We start from the raw sequence: 25,172 nt of genomic DNA on the forward strand, positions 1-25,172 counted from the left end.
TAGCCTAAGGATGACAGACCTAAGAAGGTTGTGAAGGAAGTGAAGCCCTTGAGACATGTAGGTCCTAAGGAGGTTATAGACCTATTTAATTAGTATAAGGACATTGTCAGGTCAAGGAATTGCCAAGTGAGTTGCCCCCAATCAGAGATATATGTCACAACATAGATCTAATCCCAGGAGAAACTTTTCTTAACAAAGCACATATAAGTTAACCCTAGAGAAAGATCAAGAGATGGAAAGATAGATACAAGATCTCCTAGATAAAGGATTGATCTCAAAGAGCCTCAGTCCTTGTGTAGTACTCCTAGAGTAATAAATAGAATCACTATTAGGTATAAATTCCCTATGCCTAGGATAGAAGACCTATTAGACCAACTAGGGGGAGCAAGGTACTATTCCAAGATAGACCTAAAAAGTGGTTATCACCAAATAAGGATTAGGGATGGTGATGAATGGAAAAATTCCTTTAAAACCAATGAGGGCTCAAGTATGAATGGAAAGTGATGCCTTTTTGGCTTGTCTAATGCTTCAAGTACATCAATGACAATAATGAATGAGGTGTTAAAGCCATTCCCTTGAATTTTTTTCATAGTATACCTTGATGAAATCCTTATTTTCTGTAAGAGTAAGGAGGAAGATATAGAACATCTTAACTTGGTGTTGAAGAGACTGCATGAAGAAAAACTTTTTATAAACTTAAACAAGTGTGTTTTTATGTAGAGAGAACTTATTTATTGGGATTTGTGATCTCTAAAGGTAAAATAAAAATGGATCTTGAGAAGGTAGAAGCCATCTTGAGTTGTCCCTCCCCTAGGACCATGACTGAAGTTAGAAGCTTTCACGGGCTTGCTTCTTTCTATAGAAGGTTCATCAAAGGTTTTCAGTCAGTTGTGTGCTCCTATCCTTGAGACAATCAAGGGTGGCAAGAAGTGCGAGTTTGTGTAAAACAAGGATGTAGAGGAGGCCATCCAAATGCTAACGAAGAAGGTAATGGAGAGACCTATCCTAGTGTTCCCTAATTTTCAAAAAACATTTACAATTGAATGTGATGCTTCAAACTTGGCTATAGTTACTATCTTGAGTCATGAAGGGAGACCAATAGCCTTTTTTAGTAAGAAACTAAATGAAGCCAAGAGGAAATACTCCTCTTATGAATTGGAACTATATGCCTTAGTCTAGTCATTGAAGAAATTGAGGCACTACCTCCTTCCCAAAGAATTTGTTGTCTTCACAAATAACCAAGGCTTAATTTTCTTGAATAGCTAGGAGAAACCAGGCCACAAACACATGAAATGGGTAGAATAAATTCAAGTCTACACCTTTTCAGTGAAAGACAAGAAGGGAGTTTCCAATAAAGTGGTAAATGCACTAAGCTAGAGGAATCTAGTTGTGTAAGAAATCCAACTCCAAAGTGTAGGGATCAATGCCTTGAAAGGCATGTGTAAAGATGATAATGATTTTAAGGACATCTATAAGGTGTGCTCTAACTTCTTTGAGGAATATCACACTAAATATGTTGACTACTTGATTCAAAATGGGATACTATTCAAGGCGAATCATCTTTTCATTCCATAATGTTCTATGGGGGAGAACATCATTAAAGAAAAGTATGCAGGTAATATGGGGAGACATTTTGGATTGGATAAGATCTTGGAATAGGTGAGAAGGTTCTACTATTAGCCAAAACTTTAAACTAGAGTGAGGAAGATTGTGGAAGAATGTACAATCTATTAGAGGGCCAAGGGTACATCCACTAATGCAAGACTATACCAACCTTTGCCTATTCCTATAAGGGCTTGGGAGAGTTATAGCATGGACTTTGTGATGGGATTTCCAAGATCATAGAAGGGAAATGATAGCATATATGTTGTAGTGGACAAATTTTGTAAAATGTACCACTTCATCCCTTGTAAAAACACCAATGATGCATCAAAAATTGCAAATTTTTTCTTCAAGGAGATTGTTAGAATTTATGGTCTACCTTTAATCATACTATTAGACAGTGATGTGAAATTTATTGGTCACTTTTGGAGGATCTTACAGAAGAAATTGGGAACTAAAATGAATTTTAGCTCTACCTACCATCCACAAATAGATGGGTAGATAGAAGTGGTTAACAAGTCTCTTGGAAACCTACTTAGATTCTTAACAAAGTAGTATGGAGACAAGTGGGAGTTAGTCCTACCAGAAGCAGAGTTTGCATTTAATGACTTTGTCAATAGAAGCACAGGGAAGAGCCCTTTTCAAATAGTATTTGGACAATTCATCTGTGGCTTACTTACAAGATATAGATCATTTTTTCCTTAGTCTAGTTATAAAGGAATAACCCTAAGGAAGTATATGATAGACTTAGAACATCTAATAATATCATGCCTTTCAAAGTCATGGAAGCCCTTGGATTGCAAGTAGATACTAGACAAGGTAGATACAAAGAAATGAATGCTAGAGAAGTGCCTATCATAGGTACAACAAATGCATTGCCTTTCAAATTAGCTACTTATCTTGATGTTGAGCTAACTATGGTTGTCCTTGTGGTAGACATCTCTCCCCATTATGGAATGTTATTGTCTAGGAAATAGAGTGCTATAATGGGAGGTAGTATACAATGTGATTTATCATATGCTACTTTCCATATAGTAGATAAGGCTATTATAGCTGATAGATAGCCAAAGTTCAATCATATCTTTGAGAAGAGTATTGAAAAAGATTCAAATTGTTTCTTAGATACTGATGTCAATGCATTCAGAGAAGAGCTGATCATTCAAGAGGTTGAGAAGTTGCCCCCATTGAATTCACAAGAGGAAACATGTTGCATGGATTCAAAAATTTTGTGGACCATGTATTTTGATGGAGCAAGTTCTAAGGAATGTTCATGAGCTAGGGTAGTGTTCATATCCCTAGAGAAGAATACATTTAGGTATTCATTCACTTTGAATTTCTCATGCACAAATAACATAGCAAAATATGAGGCACTCTTATTGGGATTGAGAGTTGCAAACAACCATGGAATAAAAGAGCTAAATGTTAATGGTGATTCTAAACAAATTATTTATTAGATAAGATAAACTTATGCATCCAAGAATTAAAGATTGAAATAGTACAAGAATGTTGTATGGGACCAAATAGAACTATTTGATGCTTTTAGAATCTCTTGGATTGATAGGAGTAATAATAAGATTTGCTAGCCAATGTAGCTATTAAACCTAGAGATATATCCTTTGCTGGTATATCATAGATTGAAGTGTAGAACACACCATCAACTCTTGATAATGTCCATAATTGGTAGGTCTTTGAGGATGATAAAAATATCTTTTTTTTGAATTGTAGATGCTAGTTTCATGGACAAGAAGTGGATTTCTCAGCCTATGTTGAAAGTGTTGATGGTAAAGACACTATGTTTAGACATGAGATTATGAAACTAAAAACAAATAAGATCCCAAAGGATTTGGTAGATTTAGAGACTATCTTTGATAGTCATGATAGATCCAAAGTGGATAGTTAAGAATCTAGTGCCAAGGATATGGAAGAGACAAATTTAGGGACTAATGAAGCACACAAAATGGTTTATATTGGGAATAAATTGGCCCCTAAGATTAGACATGAATTGATTAGTTTATTGAGAAAATATAGACATGTATTTGTTTAGTCCTATGATGATTTGAAAGCATATAGAGAAGACCTCTTTCAGCATGAAGTGCCATTATAAGGAGCCAAGCCTTTTAGACAAAAGTGAAGGCCAATAAATCCTACCCTAGCACCCAAGATGCAAGAAGAACTAATAAAGTTAAGATATGTTGGCATTATCAAGCCTATAAGGCATTCATATTGGGTATCAAGTCTAGTCTCTATTAGAAAAAAGAATAGAGATATAAGACTGTGCGCAGATTTTAGGAATCTAAATATGTCTTCATTAAAGATCAATTATGGCTTGCCTAATATGGAAGCAATGTTATAGAGATTTATTGGACCAAAACTTATGTCCATGATGGATGGATTCTCAAGTTAAGACCAAGTATTTGTCAAAGAAATTGAGCAATATAAAAATGCATTCACAACACCTCGAGGTACTTATGTTTATAGCAGAATGCCTTTTGGATTGACAAATACTGGTGCCACTTTCCAAAGGGCCATGGATGTATATTTCAAGGATATTATTGATAAAATCTTGGTAGTATACGGGGATGACTTGACATTCTACTCAATGGATGCTAATGAACATTGCATGCATTTAGAGAAAGTTTTCGTCAGAGCACTAAAGTTTGGCATTTCTTTGAATCCTAGAAAATGTGTGTTTGTTGTTATAGAAGGTAAGTTTCTTGGCCATTTGGTTGGAAGGAATGGGTTAGAATAGATCTTGAAAGGGTTGAAGCAATTGAAAGGTATTCAATCATTTTTTGGCCAGATCAACTTCCTTAGAAGATTTATTACAAATTTTTCTGAAATAACTAGGCCCATCTCAAAAATGTTGAAGAAAGGGTCAAAGGTTAAATGGATTGAAGAGCCAAGCTTGGCATTTAATAAAATAAAGCAAGCCATAAAGGATCTCCCTATTTTGAGAGCTCCTAATTATTCTAAGCCTATGCATATTTTTTCATTTGCTTCTTTTCATATAGTTGCTGCTACCCTATTAGAAAAATGAAAAAGGATTTGAGCAACCAATTGCATTTTTTAGTAAGCCTTTGCAAGCTACTAAGCTTAAATATGATATAAATGAGAAGCAAGCATATGCCTTGGTCAAAGTAGTAAAGGCATTTGGATGTTACTTTATGGGAGCCATTGTGATTGCATTTGTTCCAAAAGCTATAGTGAAAGATATCTTCTCTCAACAAGAAGTTTTAGGAAGAAGATGTAGATGGATCAATAGGATCCAAGAATATAATATTGATGTGTAGATTACTAAGCTAGCTAGAGGAGAAGGTCTTGCTAAGCTAATGGCATAAACTAATCTTGAGGCAAATTAGATTAACCAATTGGATGATGGTTGTAGAAGTGACATATGTGACATGGATACCTATAAGTAGTATAAAGATGTTATATTTTTCTTGTAGTAGATGAAAATTCCACCACATCTTACAAAAAAATAGAAAAGAGCTTTGAAGTTACAAGCTATTAGGTACATTATTATCATAGGCCATTTATGGTGGAGAGACATGGAGTGTGTCCTTTTGAAATGTGTAAATAAGGAGAATCAAAGAAAATCCTAAGTGATATACATAAAGGAGCATGTGGGGGGCATTATATGGTTAAAAAAACAACTCACAAGATTCTTAGATCTAGCTTCTAGTGGCCTACCTTACTTAAGGATGCTCAAGAATTGGTAAGAAAATGTGATGCATGCCAATGATTTAGTGGAAAACTGAAGTAATCTGGAAATTTTCCTTTAAAACTAGTAGAAGTGAAAGCACCATTTTAGTAGTGGGGCATAGACTTCATTGGAGAAATTATGAAAAAATCTAGTGGTGGACATTCATTGATTTTAGTTGCTACTGATTATTTTACAAAATGGGTAGAAGAAATTCCTACTAAGAATGCAAAAACTAAAGTAGTGACCAACTTCATAATGAACAACATTATTATCAGATTTGGATGCCCACAAAAAATTGTTATAGATAATTCTATGTGCTTTCGATTAGATGAGTATAATTTTTTTTATAAGAAATATGGAATTATTGATGCTACATCATCACCTTATCATCCCTAGGGTAATGGCTAGGTTGAGTCTAGCAACAAAAGCCTACTCAAAATCATTAAGAGGATTTTAGGAGAAAATAAAAAGTATTGTGATTCCAAATTACCTCTGGCATTATGGGTAGATAGGGTTATAGTGAAAAAGGCTATTGGTTGTGCACCTTTTGATCTAGTATATGGTATTTAGGCAACATTAAATCAAAATAATATGAATGATATGTAAAAATTCATCCAAGTATATGATAGTGATATTGCTAATGATATGTAGTTAAGAAGGGATGATATTTTATAGTTGGATGAAACAAGGAGAGATGCATTTGCATAGAATGCTAAGCTTCAAGCATAGATGAAATATTTGTATGACAGACGAGCATCAGAAAGAAAATTCCATCCTGAAGAAATAGTATTATTGTAGAATGCTAGGCTTGAAGATAAGGGTAAAATTGGGAAGTTTGATCCCATCTGGCTTGGTCCTTATCTGATTCATGGGAACAAGGGGGAAGATTCATATTATGTTAGATAATTATCTAGTAATGTTCTTGAACTTCCTATTCATGGACAGTTCTTGAAGAGATATTTTTGCTAAAAATACTTGTTTTCCTTGAATAGTAGTTTTAGAGTTTTATGTATATTTTGTAAATTCTTGTAATTTTTGTATACCCTTGTATAGCATTTCTTCCTGTGTCATTGCTCTCTCAAAGTTGTCAAGAAAAAATTGGTCAAGTATGTGGTCTGCTTCTTCCAAGGATTCTGAGCCCTCACATGAATTTGTATATTCATTATCCCCAGATAGAGCCACTGTTGGCCTAGTTTTTCATCTTTAATAATTTTTTTACATTTCATAGTGAAAATCCTATGGTTTTATGTTCTAAGAGATAAGGTGTGTGAAAAACCCTAGATAAAATTTCTAAGATTCATAAAACCCTTGTCATTTTCCCCTAGTTTTCAAAAAATTGGAAAGTATTGTTTTATTTTGAAAATTATGTAGGAGGATTTTTGTTTTAATTTTTTTCCCCTTTTTCTGTCTTTATTTCTAAGTTACTTTCCTGAAAATCTTTTTGCCACTAACCCTTGTTTTAAACCGTGATTTTAACCCTATTATTAACTCCTTAATTTTCTTTGGACCTTTGCAATCGTTGATCAAAGAAAGATCCATGATGAGTGCTTTCCTCCAATTCAAACTTGCTCGACCATTAGAAAATGTGGGGAAGCACTTGGTTGACATGTAGCCCATGATGATGTCAGTTCTTTAATGAGCTAAAAAAGTTAGATGTGTCAAAAAAAGTTCAATATTGTTAGACGGTTGTCAGGACATGCTAGAAAATTTGAGTCATTTCATTAGTCACTACTACAGATTAGATTGCAAACAAGGTGAATCTTATGGGATTGTCAATCTCAGAAAGATCAATAGAGAGAACTTTCCCACTTTATGAAAGTGTTTGATGTTTAAGGAAAGTGGGGAAGCACCTAATTGACATGTGGACAGAATAGGCCAATCATTCAAAAGGTTTCTTTGTCATGTTGAGTTGGGACACATGCTGAAATGGCTTATACCAATTTTTTGAGTGGTCTATGTGTTTATTAAGCTGGAGGGTGACTATGTAAGTGGGCCCAAAAAATTAAAAGTGGATGTAGAAAATTTCAAAGGTTTTGATGGTTTTCGATCTCATGAAGATTGACGATTGGCACTTTCTGCAATTTGAACTTGTTCAAACTTTAAAAAATGTGGGGAAGCACCTTGTTGATGCATGGCCAGTTTCATAAAGTATTAACATAGTCATTTGGGTTTCAAGCTAAGTCATTTTATTCTTGAAGATCAATGGTAGAATTTAAAATTTCACGGCATGACACAAAATATGACTATTGAAGAATTAATTCTGATTAATGCTATTTCATGTGAGTTTAATATTGCAGTAAGAATTCCAACTTTCTATTATTAAATTGTAAGGTTGCAAAATTCTCACAGAGCAAAGATATTCAAATCTAAGGGTGGAATTTTCCAAGGGTTTTGATTTACTACTGAACAATTTTTAGAGGAGAAAGACAAGAAAATTGGGTCAGTCTTTTGGGTTTCTAGATAATTGAGAAGTTATATTCGTAGTAGGATAGTTATGAAAGATGCCTCTAAGAAGGGATTTTTTAGGGAAGGCTGATTATTTAAAAATAGTTGTGCATGATGATTTCCTAGAGAAAATGCCACAATCCATGAATGAGCTTGCTAGGGGAAAATAGTTTATTTCAAAGAACCCTAAGTTAGTGGTCAGTGAGGGTTTTTATAAAAAAGAAAACTATTTAAGGGATGTCAAATTATCTATTAGAGGATTAGAGCTTTTCCAAATATGGTTTGCAGAAAGAAGACTAGATACTCCCTTGAATAATGTATGAGAATTTGACATAGGCAAATTAATTATCCTAAGATTTTTCTTTGATGATGATTTTCTTGCAATAATGTCGAAGAAATATGATCCAATCACCAAGATTGTGAATAATCATGCCGGTGATAGTATTTTTAGGGTTTCACCAAAATTGATTATAGAGGTTTTTAGGTTAAACCCTAAGCATGTAGTCCATGAAAAGATGGACATGGAAGACCTCTAGGCTAGGTACGATGGACAAAGATTATATCTAAGGGGAGGACCATTGTAGGAGCATTTTTTCAGAATAGGATCATTGCCTATGATAACACCAAACACTCTAGAGCCTTTATTGAAGAAATATTTAAACCATAGGGCACAAGAATTGTATTTCTCTCTTTGCAAAATCTTTGGCATGGATGATCAAGACCACATCCTAGGCTCCATTTTCTTCATCATTGCCCAAAATTTTTAGTATGGTATGAGTTCAATTTTTGACTTTTCTACTCTCCTGGCAGAAGAAATTCATATTGGGTTAATAGGTATTGTAAAGGATAAAGCTAATAAGCCCTTATGTTGGTACTCTGTGCTGATGTATATATGTTTATATAAGGGAGTTACCTTTTTCTCTAAAGAAATGAACTTAGAATTGGAAAGAGATGGAGAAAATCTCCTTGTCTAATTATAGAGTGCACATATGACATGGGAGGTGATCGATTCTAGTTTTGTTAGATTTGACAGGTATTTTGCTTCTAGGCTTAGAATGTTGTTAATAGGGGATAGCCTTAGAATACTAAAACCTCTAATAGAATTGATTACACTAAAAGATCATGGTAAAGGATTGATGGTGAGTCACAATTGGGGAGACATCATCCCATATACAATGTCTATTATTTTAAGAGTTTATGCTTTTCTGGGAAAACCACATGTGCTACCTTATCAAGTGCCTTTACAAGTAGGAATTGCTGAGCTTCTATGATAGATAGGATCAATGAAAGAAAGAGAATTACTGGAAAAATCTAAAGGTACTTTCTTTTCCCAAACTACACTTTTGCACAACTTTGTTTTTGTCAAAAAGGGATGGAGGTACTCAGAGAAATTTTTAGGCAAATATCAAATGGCTCAATCTCATGCCCTTTTTATAGATTTAGAGAGATTTTATAACCTTTTTAGAGAAATAACTAAGGCCAAAGCTCATAAGAATATAGTATACTTTCTGGAGGACATAGTTAGAAATAAATTTTAATTACAAGAGCAGGAGCTTAGGAAGGAGAAGTGGAAAGTATACAATAAAGTCCTAGATTTTATAAATACTTTTGAGCTAGACTATGATCCCTTAGTTGATAGAAATAATTGGGTATGAATATATATATATTGATGGATAAATTTGTGGGGATTATGCAAACTTTGAATGAAAAGAAGGAAATTCTAACACAAGCATACCCTGACAAGGCCATTAAGATTGAGAAGAGATTGGCAAGTAAAATTATTTTGAACCTAGGGTTGTACACATTGTATAAAAGAGTCGAGTACATAGTGGCAAGGAGTGTATAACCTAGTACTCCATATAAAAGACCAAGTTATGAAACCCACTTGCTACAGACGTACCTAAGAATCAAAAATTAGAGTAGGGATCATCTTATAAGGTTGAAGAGTATTCACCTACCTATACTCCACTCAAGATAGATGATGAAGTATCCTTGAGAGAACAACTGAGATAAATACGAGGGGAGAGGGATATTGTGGTTATAGTTGTAGGTATAGAACAAGTACCTAAGGAACCCTTTATGACAACACTAGCTCTTACTATGGGAGATTACATAGGTAAGTAGATAGATCCTATAATAGCACAAGCTTATAAAAAAATTATTGATGAGGAGAGTTTTGTCAGGTCTAGTCAATTTGCTCAATTTTTATGGAGAAGAAATATTGATAATTTTGAGGCTAAGTGCAAAATAATCAAAGCAGAGCAACCTATCAAAAAAGACTCTAAAATTGAAGAGGAATTCAAAGCTAGTTTCATGGAAGAGTTTGCACAAATAAACCCTGAAGGTGGGAGATAACTATTGAAAGATTCATGAATTTTGATTTTACTTGAATGGAACATTGCAAATGCCATGGTTTTTGATGTTGTGAGGAAAGAAAAAGATACTTAGTTTAAAACTGAAGAAGTCTTGTAGTCCCATAAGGGATTGAAATATAGTGATGATCATCAAACATTGGTGATATGTTCTATTGAGAAGAGGGATAAGACCAGGATGCAAGAAGCTTGAGATGCTGAACATACATGCAACCTCATGGTCTACAGGGAAGAAGAGGTAGATATTGAAAAGGTATCCTGAATGGCTAAAGAAATGGTAGATTTTGGAGTTGTTGTTGCTGCAAAAGACAAGAATAAATTCCTAGAGCTCAATGCTAAATTTTAAGAGATGCTAAAAGCATATGAGGAGAGAGGAAATATGATAGATCAATTGGAGGCTCAGCTAGCCCAAATGGATAAGTAACTTGGAAAGAGAAAAGTGGGAGAATCCAATTAGTCCAAGATTTCTTATCCTCATTCTCCAGTTGAGCCCTTTAAGTCAACTCCAATTGTAGAGCTACCATATACTCCATAGAGACCACAATTTTATACAGATGAGGAGTTTGAAGAAGAGAAGATAAAAATTTAGGCATTACATGTGGAATTAAATGACTAATATGAGGAAAAAATAAAAAATAAATCTTGTATCTGGTAGATAAGATTGATTGGCCTACATTTTATGAACAATTGGTAAAAATAATGGACATATGGAATGAGATAAATAGTAATGAGGATTCTTTGAAGCCAATTATCAGTAAATGGGGTGGCAGAGATAAAGATGTCACTCTTTTATGTGTTTCAATCATTAGTCTGTCTTGTGAACAGATAGAAAAAAACTTTTGACATGACTAATGATCTCTCTGATTTTGATGATGAGAGGGTTGCAGTGTAGAAGAGAATCAAAATCTATATCTCAAAGTATCTTGCCAAAAAATTTGAACTTTTCCCCTATGCACTTAGAAAAATAGATAAATTGAAAGATAAAGAGGAATAAGCCAAAAAATTAGATAATTTATTATGCCTTAGAATTAATGGGGTTATAAATGAAAAAGAGCATGCATTGTGGGAAAAAACAACTGAGGAAGTTGTTAGAGTTTAAATATTCTATGATTCTCGTAGGGAAGAATTTGTTGAAAAAAAAAAGTTAGGAGATTTTGTTTTGAAGAAGCAATATGAAGTATTGAGTTTTGATTGGCTAGATGACACACTTTTTAACAAGTGGATGGAAGATTTTATACATTCAAAATAGTTAGTGCTTGGTGAAAGTGATGAAGATGAGATTGACCAAGATGAGTTGCAAACAACTAATGCATCAGTTAAAGTAGAAGAAGACAAAGATAAACAATCAACTACAATAACAAGCACAAAAGTTCAAACTGATGACTTGGTAGTAGGAGAATCAAGTGTAATTTTCAATTTGACAATACATAATGACTTGGATGGAGAACCACAAGTTAAGCTTAGTTTTGAAGTATCAGAACTAGGTCCATCACAAGCATCATAATCAATTCCAATCACAAACTCCTTAGCAACAAAGAAGTGTAGTAGCAATAGTCCCACAAATGGAATATTCATGATGTATATCATTCTATTGCACCAAATTTTGTTTTTTATAATAGTAACTTTTGTAAATATCTTTCTATCTTAAGGAAAACTATCATTTTTCTCTAAGCCTGAAGCTTTTTGCATCTCATGCTATATAAATGAGATCCCAAGGCTAGAGAAAGGGTTCAAAATGTTATGTAATTTTAAGTTTTTGCTAGGTTTACATTTGGTCTAGTTTCCTTGATGTCAATTTTGTGATGTATTTTCTCTGCAAATCTGAGAATACATTAACATTCAAAGATCATGTTGTTTTGTCTTAAGTTGTTTTTAGTATTACTCCAATTTTATATAATTTTTAAAGAGAATTAATACAAAGATGGACTATCATGATATCTATTTTCTCTGAATCTTGTCTCAATTGTTAGTGATTGTTCATCTTGAGGTTGTATGAGAAAAGCTTGTTCAATTTAATGCAACTAGGATAGGTTGTATATCAATTCACTATTGATTATAGTTCAATGAATTAAGTAAATGCTTCAGTAATATGATATGGTTTCTAGGTAGTAAGAAGGATATGCATAAGGATGATTTTTAGGGAAAATTGCTGATAATATTGATTGTAATGCAATCAATTAGGTCAAGATAGTTGGGTAGACTTTGAATCCCAATGGATGAGGCACTGATCAATGATTTTAGTTTTCATATGAAGAGATCATGGATAAGCATCAAGAAAAATCTTAAAATCATATCAAATTTAGTTTAAATGTGTGAAGAGTATCATAGCTGGTCAGTACTTGACTGCATTTAATCTTTGTGTTTTAGTTAGTTTCTATTACCTAGAATTACATGTAAATCTAAGAAGAATTATGATCAAACAGTTGTTGTAGGGGATGCGTATTGTAATAGAATATCAATAAATAAATGAGGTGTGAAGATAGTATCAAGTCTTTAATCATTTTATCCCTTAGGTGTATCGGCCTTGGTTATGAAGAACCTAAAGAGTAGAAAATTCATGAGGTTTTGTTGAAGTTGGGTCCAAATTTGAGAACTCCTTAGTTGTGCATAGGAAATAACTAACCCTTAGACTAAGATTTCCTTCATCATCTTGGTATCAAGTATTTTGTTTCTTAAATGTTTAAAAACACCAACACCATGTTGGGAAAGGTGTAATAAGACCCTCTATAATAGAAAACCAATCCTAATAACCCACTAATACATTAGGAATCAATTTGCGACAACTATGTGTCACAATTACAACACCAATGTGTTGCCACTGTGACAGTAATAGACATTGTTTTTTTTTTGTCAAAGATTACGACGTCTACCCTCTACCGTTGCAATTATGACGCATATCCATCACTATGCAACCACTTTATTGTAACAAAAACCCCGTCACAATGCTTGTGGCTAATATCACAATTACGATGAGAAGCCTAGAAATTGTGATGGTAGTTGGGCATCACTACTATAGCAAGCCCATCGCAATGCTTGTGGCTAACATTACAATTGTGACAAAAACCCTGGCAATTACGATAGCAGTGGGTGTCACCACTATAGCAACCTCATCGCAATGCTTGTGGTTGACGTTACAATTGCGACAGATACAAAGTAAAACAAAAAAAAAAAATTAGAAAATGTAGACATGAAAGTGGAAGAACCTTTATATAGTTGTTACTTAGTAAATTGGCTTGCTTCTTAATGTACTCCATCCTGGAAGTGCTGTTTGTTGTGAGGATAGTATTACTACTGCTTGACTGATGTTTTCATTCCTTCTTTCTCTAATGACCGCTCACTGTCATGGATGAGCTATAGTAACAATAGTGGTCCCCAAACTATCTTCCTTGTTGTGGAGTCCTGTCCTCTACCTATTGTTCCTATCATGAGCTTGCATGCACGTTGGTGTAGACAGTGAGTCTAGACACCAATACAAATTTAGACCTCTACTATGCTTTCCACTACTTTTCCTATTACCTCTATTGTTAAGTCACTTTCAACACTCTCAACAGTATTTCCTTGTACTCGTTTCCTCCTTATGATCTTTTAAAACATTCACTATCTCCTTAGATTTTCTTGAAACACATATCCTCCTGAATGCTTCCAATACATGGGTGTAATGCTTTCCTTACTAAAATTAATCATAATGCATGATACTATTAAATTTGTGGCTTTTACATAGTTATATTAATCATCTTCCAATGTAGGCATTGTATTTTATATACTTCTAAGAGTTGGCGTATTTGACTCTAAGTCCCAAATCTCTGTACTTCTAAGAGCTACCAATGGGGACATTACATCAATCAATCATATTGATTGGTTCATTATGAGGAGATTTTGAGTTAGAGAATGCAATTATAGAGCATGAAGGTAGACATAAGTGTAATGTCCCTTATTTTTAAATTAGCTTATAATTCAATTATCAAGTTAGATTTGGAGGAAAGTATCACAAAAGATAGGCTTAGCTTCAATGAATTGATAGAATTGTTTATTCTCCATAAGCTTTATTTTCCATTCAATTCATTCTTTTCCACATTAATACTAACATTGATTGATATATTCACCTTTATTTCCTACACTTATGAATGACTACTTTATTCCCTTATTCCAATATTCATCTATCCATTACAATGCATTCAATTGTTGATTACTTTACTTTACTTATTGCACCCTTATTTCCTTAAAATTATATGCAAATTCTCTTATTCCTTATTGCTTTTTCAGCTCACTTTTACATTCTATATTCTTAATACCTTAAGTTTTTAATATCTCAAGTCAATCATCAAAACTACCAGGTCCTTAACTCCTACAAGATAGCCACAGATCTTGGTTCCTCATAGACGTTGTTCTTCCCTCTATTCGTCTACTACTCATTACAACTATTTGCAAAAGGCTCACAACTATGAATGTTGGGATGTTTTAACCAATAAGTTTTTTCATCTGCAGTGAAACCCAGCTTGGGTGCGGTCAGAGATGCTAGTCTAACAATGTGAACCTACTTCCACCAGCTCTCCTCCAATAGCAATGACTATTCAGCCCCACCATTTGGGGTGGATGGCATGGTCTATTATTAATAACCATCACCCATACCATCATCTATCACTGATGCACCCACCATTAGCCTTTTCATCTGCCACTACTATAGTCCACTGAGCCTACAATCCAAACCTTGCATATAGAAAATGAATATGATTGGATCTCTGCAAAATATCCCTTGATCGAGCAAGCTTCATCAATAGATTTCTTTATCTTTTTGCCAATTAAAGTTCTAGCAAAGGGCAGAGTGCTAGAAGAGGTAGCTAGTCAATAGACATCCCATCGCATTAGAATGTATTTACAAAGTAAAACAAAAAAATAAATTTGTTGGCTTCTTTTAGATGACCTTTACAATTTTGGTAATTAGATTCTGGTTTTTGTCCAGGCCTGATGGAAGTTATTTTTTCTTAAGCTTCTGTCAATTTAAAATGTGACCCAAAAAAGCAATCCAGTTGCAGGTATCCAAAGCAATTTGATATTTAATTCAACTCCAAATTATAGTATTTCATCAAATCTTGTCCACTGTAGGGATAGGAAAAGAATTTATAGGATTCTGGGGAGCCAGGAATGACTACTAATTAGAGTGTGCCTGCGTGTTTGTGTGATGCAAATAACTTAATATTAACCTTGCCCTCTGGAGGCATCTCAAGAGCTAAGCCCATGTTCATGTCGCTATGTGTCTTTGACAATTTTTCCCATACTATTTCTCATTCAAATGGCTTGTAGTTTTACCAATTGGTAATTATAAGATAACATATGATTTTGTATCTTTGCTCTGGAAGTAAAATCTAGTGTGTGGCATTCTTTTTTATTTGGATAGCACAAAGTAGAAATAATAACAGTTATATATCATTCTAGAGGTTACCACACTTTATCTTCTCTACCAATGTCTACCAAGCTTCCTCTTAGAAATATCATTTTAAATACATAAAACATGGACTTGATGATTTTATCTTTCATATATATGTTTGCTTCATTATAATCAATAGTTAATAAAAGTTTAAGATGAATAAGACAATTGGTCAAAAATCGATCGGGTATAGGCACACATTTAGACCGTATAAAGATAACTTTGAAATAGAAATCTTGAATGGGACATTACGAATAATAAAATTTGCAACAACACTGAATACAGACAGAAAGCAAAGAAGCAGTCAGAAAGAGCAAAGCACAATATAGATATACATAAATACAAAACTATAATACTTAATAAACTCAAAGTGAACCTATTATTTTTAACACAATTTTAAACTAAGAAACATTAGCATTTAATAAAGGCTTATTGAAATAGGGGTTTGCAAGATAGTGTAGTATAAATTCCTTAAAACAACATAATTACAAATGTATGTAATACATTTTTGCAATGCAAGCTCAAGATGGAAAGATTAAAACTAGATACCTTTATAGTTGCAACAAGCCCCAACTTGCACAACACATTCCATATGGCAACATCAGGAAACTTTGAATGTTAAAAAATAAAATTAAAAACACATAATCAACACTAATCATATCTCTTAGATTTCTATTTAATGGTAGAAATACTAGAAACATATCAAAATTTTCAAATATAATGGTTGAATAAGTACAATTGTTACATATAGGACCTGTTTGTAGATAGCATAATTTATATATCATTAGCTTGTGGTAGTTACATGAAAAGAACTATAGTTGTTAATAGTAGTTACCTTGGAACTGTTGAATTTATATAGCACCTTTGTACTCAAGGGAAGAGACCACATGTTAAGGATTGTTCCCTTATTCTAGCTTTTGTCTAAGAGCATCTATGAATAAATGAAACAAATGTGATATCATCTATGCTTCTAGGTTGTAGATCATCTACTGTTTAGTGACATTTTTGGAGGTTCTTTTCGAGGCATTTGGGTATATCATTGTAGACATATGTCTAAACAAGATTGTAAAGTTCATGTCCTGGGCAATTGTAATTATTTTTCTTCTCTGATACACTTCTTTGTTTTATCTGAAAATACACTCTAAAAGATCTTGAACCATTTAATACTGGGAGTACAAAAGTTATTCCAATTAGGACATATAGAATGCATCTCGATACTTTTATTCTACATCAACATCATTTTCTATTCAAACTCATGTAGCTTTATATGTTGTTCAAAGAGCCTCATTTTTTTGCCTTCTTGTGATGCTTTTCATTAGTCCTATCCATCATTTAATGTTTTCTAAAGCTCTCGTACATATTTGGATAACTATTAGAACAGTCATGAAATGTCTATTGATCTTGTTGAGGTTCAAAGCATTCCTTTCAGGCATTTACTTTACACATAATAGTCAATCCCAAAGCTTCTTTCACATTCCTTTTCTGCCTGTCATGAATGTTCAGTTATAACTGTCTTTGGGTAACCAAACTATGGGAATTTTAGCATGATCAATTTCTTCCATGGATCCATGAGGAAGCTTTTCTAATAGGCTAGAAGATCTTATTATGTTGCTATCTAGGGATTGTGCATTAGATCTCTCTCATGAATGTTGACTGTTGTAACATTGGTGATAACACAGTCCCAAGACAGTGCTAAGATCCAAGGATGCAATAAAAAAGCTACAAGTTTAGAACTTCATTACAATTCAAAGCATGAAGCCTTAGATGCATAGGACAACAGTCTAAACATAGGACAAAATAGAGAAATATTTAGTATCTTATTGAGCTTCACTTTGTTTTGAGAATAGTTTAATATTCTCTTCTAAATAGGGTCAACCACATGAAGGTGGAAGCTCATTTGGCCCCACCCCCCTCCCCCTAACATCACTCTACATTCCCCGTTAACATCTAAGATTCATTCATTCTTTCAACCATTAATAAATGTAACATTCAATCAATATCACATGATAACATTCATTAACACATTAGATTCATTAACATGCAACATTCATCAATATTCTGCATTAACACATAATTCATGAACATTCATTAACACATAATTAAATTCATTGGGACATAAAATTCATTCATTATCAATTAAGGTATGTAGATGACAATCATTTCTTTTTTTTTCTTTCTATTTCTTTTTTCTATGTAAGCTCTAAGAGGAGAATCAGTGTCATCATCAATTCCCCCCTCATCAGTTGTTCTATTCTCTTTTCTTGGTGATCTCAAATTCCTATGCTGTTGCAAAGCGGGGTCCTCTGCAATAACAAATAAAAGAGTTAAATTAAAAATAATTTATTATAATTGTTACAAGTATTTAATTATTTTAAATAACATAACTTTGGTGCTCTTTACCTGATCTGACCACATCATTTTGTCTAGACTCAACGTCAACACGCTCATGAACATCGACCCCTCGATCCTCTATAACTACTATACAAAATGTTATGTTAATCCAAACACCAATTGCAATTACATATAAATTTTTTAATAGAAAATGTATACCTCCACCACTGGGATGCACATCATGTGAACCTTTAGCATCCATAGATTGTGTAGAAGGATTGTTAGGTTGCATTCCAACATCCTACACATTGTTAACATTGCTTTCTTAAAACATATATACTCACTTTATATTGGAACTTAACATCAAATAGACTAATTGGTAAAGTATTCAATTTGAAATAAATTTCATTTAGCATATTTACCTATGGCTCAGATGCATCATTATTAGAACCTTTCGCACTGATTTCAGCTTGTAGCCATTCAACCATGACTCTATAGCCTTGTTGGAAGCCAATTCTCTTATCCTCTTCTGTGAGGCATCTCTTGAACTCTGAGCCCGACATTTTTGCATGGTATGGTGAATTTTACTTGCATTGTTTCATCAACCAATGGAGGGTAGTTAAAATATCAAAAGGAAATGGTAAATAGTTAGCAGGGTTTCCAACCCTTGTTACACCTTATTTTGGTCATGTTGAAGTTGTTCTAAACTATCTTTGGTGTTTGAGTATCCTAGAGGATCCAATTGCACTCTTGGTTGGGTGTGTAGAATAAAGGTCAAGTGCTGCAATCTGCCCTGTGACTGGTAACAACAAGTTTTCCTTAGATCTAATTTGTTTTGGGTTGTGTTGATGTTTGTTTTGGTTTCCATTTATGTTAGAGGGTTGGAGTTGTCCAAAAAAATTGGTGTCAAGGATGGGTGTATGAGGCCTTGAATGGTACAAGGGAGAAGTAACTAGTATGCAACCTTATGTGATGAGTTGGGTCCATGAATTAAAGGAGCAGTTGTAATAGTAGATAAGTTCTTTCTTTGAAGGTGAATCAAGCCTTGAATGTTCTTGTGGAGAATAGAGGATTGGGGTGATAACTTGAATTGCTTAGTTGTTCAAAGGTGCTAGGATTTTGTTGGTGCTTCCAAAGCATGTTACTCTGCATCATATATTGGTGTGGAAGAACACTGAGATCCAAGTTGAGGATCAGGAGCATAGACAAGCTAGTCTATCCTAGCATTTCTCATCACAATATATAAAAAATTTGATACAATTTTTCATTTACTAATACTTACAACTTGTGCTTGAAGTTTTGAAAAACCACCAGAGCTAAGCTTGTGTGTCCCATGCTTTTCTAGTCTTGCCTTTGTTGCCTTTGATGTGTCAGACAATCTATGAAAAGTTTGAAATATGTTAGATAGTATAAATATAGGGGTTAATTAGTACATAATTACATTCTCAAAAGTATCACATACCTTGCTATACTCTCTACTAGTGTAATATTATTTTTCTTGCTAGCTTTATACTTTCCACCCAAAATTAGAGCCTACCACTCAGCCTCAAGAACATAGGGTAGACACTCGTACCTGGGGTTATCCTATAATTCTTTTCTATACTGGTCCCTAATATACTTCAAACATAAACCAGCTTTTTCAAGGAGCTTGTTTCTATTGAATGCACGAGGTCCAAAGAGTTGGGTCATGCTCTCTATAAGATCATCTTTCAACATTTTGTCTTGGTTATTCCACCTTTTAAGTTAAAAAAAACATGTTAGACTCATAAATGAAGTGAAGCTACCTTTAATATAGTTCAATAAATGGATGAAAAGGAAAACTATTCTAGCAATGATATGAAATCAAAATAGTGGTTTTGGGTTTTAGTTAGGATATGATGTTCCACTAGGTATGCAAGGTGGGCCCGAATACTCGCAAACACTCATCACTAAGTTTTCTCCAAAAAACATCATTCCCTACAAAACAATCATGGGATCATTAGTCGATGAAGAGTGATGAAAAACTAAATTACTATTATATCACCATAGAATAATAATAACTTTAAAGTACCTAGAACTTTGGCTACTTTTAATGGAATGCCTTCATCGTCGCTGACGATCAATATGACATTCTTCACTGTTCTTGTACTAGGAATATAGGAACATCCAAGAAATGATTCTGCAACTCCTATTGCAAAAAGTTTCATAAGTTTCGCAAGTCTTTGTCACGAAGTTTAAAAGAACAAATTATAATTGATGTTAAAAAGTTGTAAAAAAAAATTATTTATTTTTTTCATACGAGAGAAAAAGAGGGATTTTTGTACCAGTAGATGGTGCAACAGTCGATGCCTGTAAGCTGCATGTTGTCGACTCAATAGTCAAAAAGAGATTTGTGGTTGTCTTGGATGGAGGCACTATCATCATAGGATTTAATTGATTTGAAGCTGAAGAATAAAATTGTTAGAGCATGCATAAATATAGAACGCATGGACTAGCATGGACAAGATTGTTAGAGCATTAAAAAAAAGGATTTTTCAAGCATGTATTGCCAATGATTATGATCATTCCTATATATATTCAGTGGAAAACACAAGTGGGGAATGTAACATGCGATCTACCTGAACCACCTATAGCACCCTCATCATGGGAAGGGGGCTCAAAATCACACAAAAAACTCTGTAAAGACAACACATCCATATTTTAATTAATGCCATAAAAGAGCATAACATAAAAACCATTATTGAACTCTTGTTATAATTAAAAATTTCATTAATACTTACTTTTAAGGTTTCAGAGGTGTGCAATAATTCAGATCCCCTATCTTTTATTTCTTGAGTAGTAGGCTTTATGGTTACCAAACGTATAATTTCTCTACCAATTTTCTTTAGCAACTTTTTAATTGAACTGATCTGGTCATCAGTCTCTGCTAAATCAATATAGAAAGGGTCCTCCTCATGGGGGGCTGCTCATTAGGGACTGCAGGTTCCCTTCCCTCCCTTCGACCACTGGCCCTCTGTGACAACAATAGTATTAGTATTATCAAAATTACTCCAAAATGATGAAGAAAACAACATTAAAAAAACAACATTTTTCTTCTATCTAGTTTGCACAATTACATTGAGTTTTACCTGCTCATGTGTAGATGAGCCGAGAACATCACCAGCATCCCCTCCGGGTGGTTGCTCCATATTATGCCCCTGTGTCAAAGATCAAGTATAAAAATGTTAGCCAAAAATTTATTGACTAAATGGTATATTGGAGTCATTGATTAGATGTTGGTTTAATAGTATGTACCACCCCATGATAGTAGCCTCGTTTGTATCTATGTGGTTCAAATTGTAATCAATAAGAAGCTCTTCCCCTACACGTATTGATTTTATCGCACAGATGAATACACGATTTCTCTCGCACACCTCAAATATGCAATTGGGTTGCTTTATAGTTGACCCAGGTCATGTACTATTCATAAAACTCACAATATTCCTTGTTGCTTTTGGCCTTCCATAAATATATATAGCCACACTTTTACTTTGATTATTGTCTTGCTATTGTATATAATTTGCGGAGAGGACATACCTACGCATACTTTTTTTTATATTAAACAATATGCATCCAACTTTTGTAATCATAACATGGTCCAACATACTCCATCAATTCATAAACTTTTTTTGTAAGAAACCTTTATGCCGTCCATAGAAAATAGGCCCAAACCATGTCATGATGATGGTGCTATGCGATATATCCTCTCGTTAACACAAAAATTAGTGTTTATTGGAGGAAGTTCCTTGGGTACCCAATGTTTTTGTAGATGTTGGTACCTCAAGAGAACCTCGATGTCGCCTTCCATCTCATCATCATAAGAACATGACCCCTCTTGAGCAAGGAAAAATTTCATGCATTTATTGAATTTCCTTCTAGTCCTTTGACCTCTAGTTAATCTCCTTGTTCTAGATAAACTACATGTCTCACTTTCCTCTTCTATTCCTATATTTCCCTCACTCGAGGAAGACACTTTTAACAAATACCTATTCGTTGGTACCTACAAATGGGAGAGATCTTAGAAGACATCAATCTTACTATTGATAAGTGTATTAGATAGAGTATCTATAAGGAGTATTGACTTATACCTGTCAATCCATGAGACTGTGCGGGATGCTCTTGAAAGGGGTTCAGTTTCTTGCAAATGTAATTCAATTATCATGAGCATAATCACATCATAATCATAATCACATCCATCATAAGAATCACATAAAAATTAAAAATATTAAAAGGTACACAATATAACACTTAAATCAGGCTCACATTATAAGCCTACTAGGGAAGTAGGCCTAGTGAAGGGCTAAAACTGGGTTTTTGTATCAGCTGATGAGTTGAGGGCTTAGTCACCTTGGGGACATGCTATTTGAAGTTGTTTGATGTGTGTGGAGGTGGAGGAAACACCTAGTAAAGGTGAATTCAAGTTTGGTGCCTATTGAGGCATTGCAAGCATTTGATAGTTTGTTGATTAGATTGCTTGGATGAATCCATTAGATGGATTGAGGGACATTCATGGGATTATTCCAAAGATGTAGAACCTAAGGTGGCATAAGGATTTTGTGTGCACTCTAATAGGTTATGGAGTTGGCTTGGATCAAGGAGAGGGATCTTATGAAGATGCTTGGTTGGTGTTGTGAGAACACTATGGAAGTCCCTCTTGTTATGAATGATTGCAAGTCCACCTAGGGTCTCTGCATCACCTACAGAGGTAAAATTATTAACTAAAAAATTGGGTAAGCACTTATATTATGTTTTCCCTATGAATTTTATTCTAGGTACAACTCCCTTTTATAGATATTTAATGAATTCCCTTTTCTAAACTAAACTTTTACAAATGCTTTTGACCTGAAAGAAAATAAGGCTCAATACATTCACGCATCAATATGTGTTTTAAATAGTTTTATTTAATTAATTTAGATTAATAGTTAATTTAGATTAGCAGTATTCTATTTGTAGTTGAAACTTGTAGCTTTTAAATAGATGATGAATAAACTATGTAACCATATATATAAGACAAATATATTTCTATCAAGAAATGAATATTAAATAGATTAAGGATTGATGTCATACCTCTAAATTCCATCATCATCATCCTCGTAATCATCATCATCATAATCATCATCCTCCTTGTCATCATCATCATTGTCATCATCATCATCATCCTCGCCATCATCGTTGTCATTGTTGTCATCATCAACATCATCATCATCAACATCAACATCATCTTCATCATCATCATTAGTAGCAGCATCATCGTCATCATCATCTTCTTCTTCTTCATGAAAATTTGTGTCAAGAACATCATCCAATAACTATCAATCATGATCACCATCTATATCATCTTCTACTTCTTTGGTATCTTCTTCTTCCATCGCATTATAATTTATTGGCCTTCCTCTCGATTCATGTCTAACATCAAATGACCAACCCAATTTATGTGGAACCTTTGAGTAAAATACCTGCTCACATTGGCTTGGAAGAACATAGGGCTCATCCCCAACTGGCTCAAATGACCTTGTATTAACCATTGTAAATCTATTATCATGTTCAATAATAGTTCTATCAGGATCATTTGGATTAATTCGTAAACTATACCATTTGACAACGAAGAGTACTAATTTTAAGGAACTAAAGTCACACTCAAGCATATCATCCAAAATGCCATAGTATCAATTTTCAGACTCTCGAGGATGTAAGTCATTTCTAGATGAAATATTAGTCACTTGAAAGACTGCAATTATTCCTGAATCACAAGTTTTCTTCGTGTCATCCAACACTTTGATGCAAAATTTTTGACCATTATAGAACATAACCTTGTGGTGTTTAACTTGCAACAATATGTGAAACATGTCAAAATTATTGTATCGTGAGTTGATAAACATATGAGTGATTAATAAATTTGTACATACCTGAAAATCTCTTAAACCACGTGCTAAATTTATTTCCCTTTGCGTAACATTGGAATCTCCATTACAATGAGCTTCTTTAACCAATGAAGATACACCTTTCCATGTTAATGTGTGACCAAAATGTTGACATCATTCAATCCATACCGTCATCCAATCAAGATTGTTTGCAATATAAAAATATAGTGCATCCCACTCTCGAGCACCTGTACAAAAAAAATATAGGCAACTTACAACCAATTTATTTTGAAGATTAAGAAATAATTTATTACAATAACATATTATAATTTATTACCTCTCACTTTCCTCAATGTACCTTTCCCCATCAAGTACTCCCCTTCTAATTTTTTAAAAAGCTCGAGATCCCAAATGCGATCTACATGGATATTTGATGCAAACTTAGGAAGATATTCAGTAATGTACACCATAGTCTGGTATACCATATATCCCTCTACCATAGAACCCTCAGGATGTGCTCTTTTTTGAACCAAAGCCTTCAAAGATTTCAAGTGCCTCTCAACCATCCACATTGACCTAGTGTGTACAGGTCCACACAATTCAATCTCCTCAACTAGGTGTATGAGGTCGTGTTCCTGTGCATTAAAAAAAGTTGGAGGTAGACACTTTTGCATTTCACACAGTAAATGAGGAATTCTTCTCTTCCAATAGTTTATATCTTCTTTATGGATTTCTTTAGATGACAACCACCTACATTAAGAGATTCAAGTCACAAAAAATATATAGATACGAGACTTTATAAAATAATATACAATAGATTACATAGAAAGAAAAACAAATCATGAATATAATAAATATATACAACAAACTGAACAGATATTACTGCTTACCTCATGTATTTTCCAAGATTGTATATCGCTTGTTTGATGTTATTGTTGAAGTGCTCTAGGAGAGATAGAGGAAGCACGTACTGCAGTAATTATAAACCAATCATTTCATTGTTTTCTAACATAACATAATGAAAAATACATGTAGTTTATGAATATATTGTAAATACAAAAGAACATAACTTACCTTGATGAAAGTATGCCAATCATGTGTTTTGAGCACTGGCCCAAATTCACTTTTTTTTTATACGAGATTGTTTATGTTTGCAACAAATCCTATGGGAAATCAAATTTTTCGTATGACTTCTTTTATGGCATCACTTTGCTGCTCCGTTAATAACCAAGGAAGGACACTTATATTAATATGATCTCTGTTGCTATTTGAGTGAATTAAATTCTTCAATGCATGATTGGATTCATGAATATCGTTACAAAATTTGACAATTTTTTCTTTGTCATGCCTTCCATCTAATATTTTCCACAATGTCTCTGTTATATTCTTTCCAATATGCATAGTATCAAAAAAAT

The sequence above is a fragment of the Cupressus sempervirens genome, chromosome 10, assembly GCF_028749045.1.
Source record: "Cupressus sempervirens isolate cs-2001-9-10 chromosome 10, ASM2874904v1, whole genome shotgun sequence".
Classification (NCBI taxonomy): Eukaryota; Viridiplantae; Streptophyta; class Pinopsida; order Cupressales; family Cupressaceae; genus Cupressus; species Cupressus sempervirens.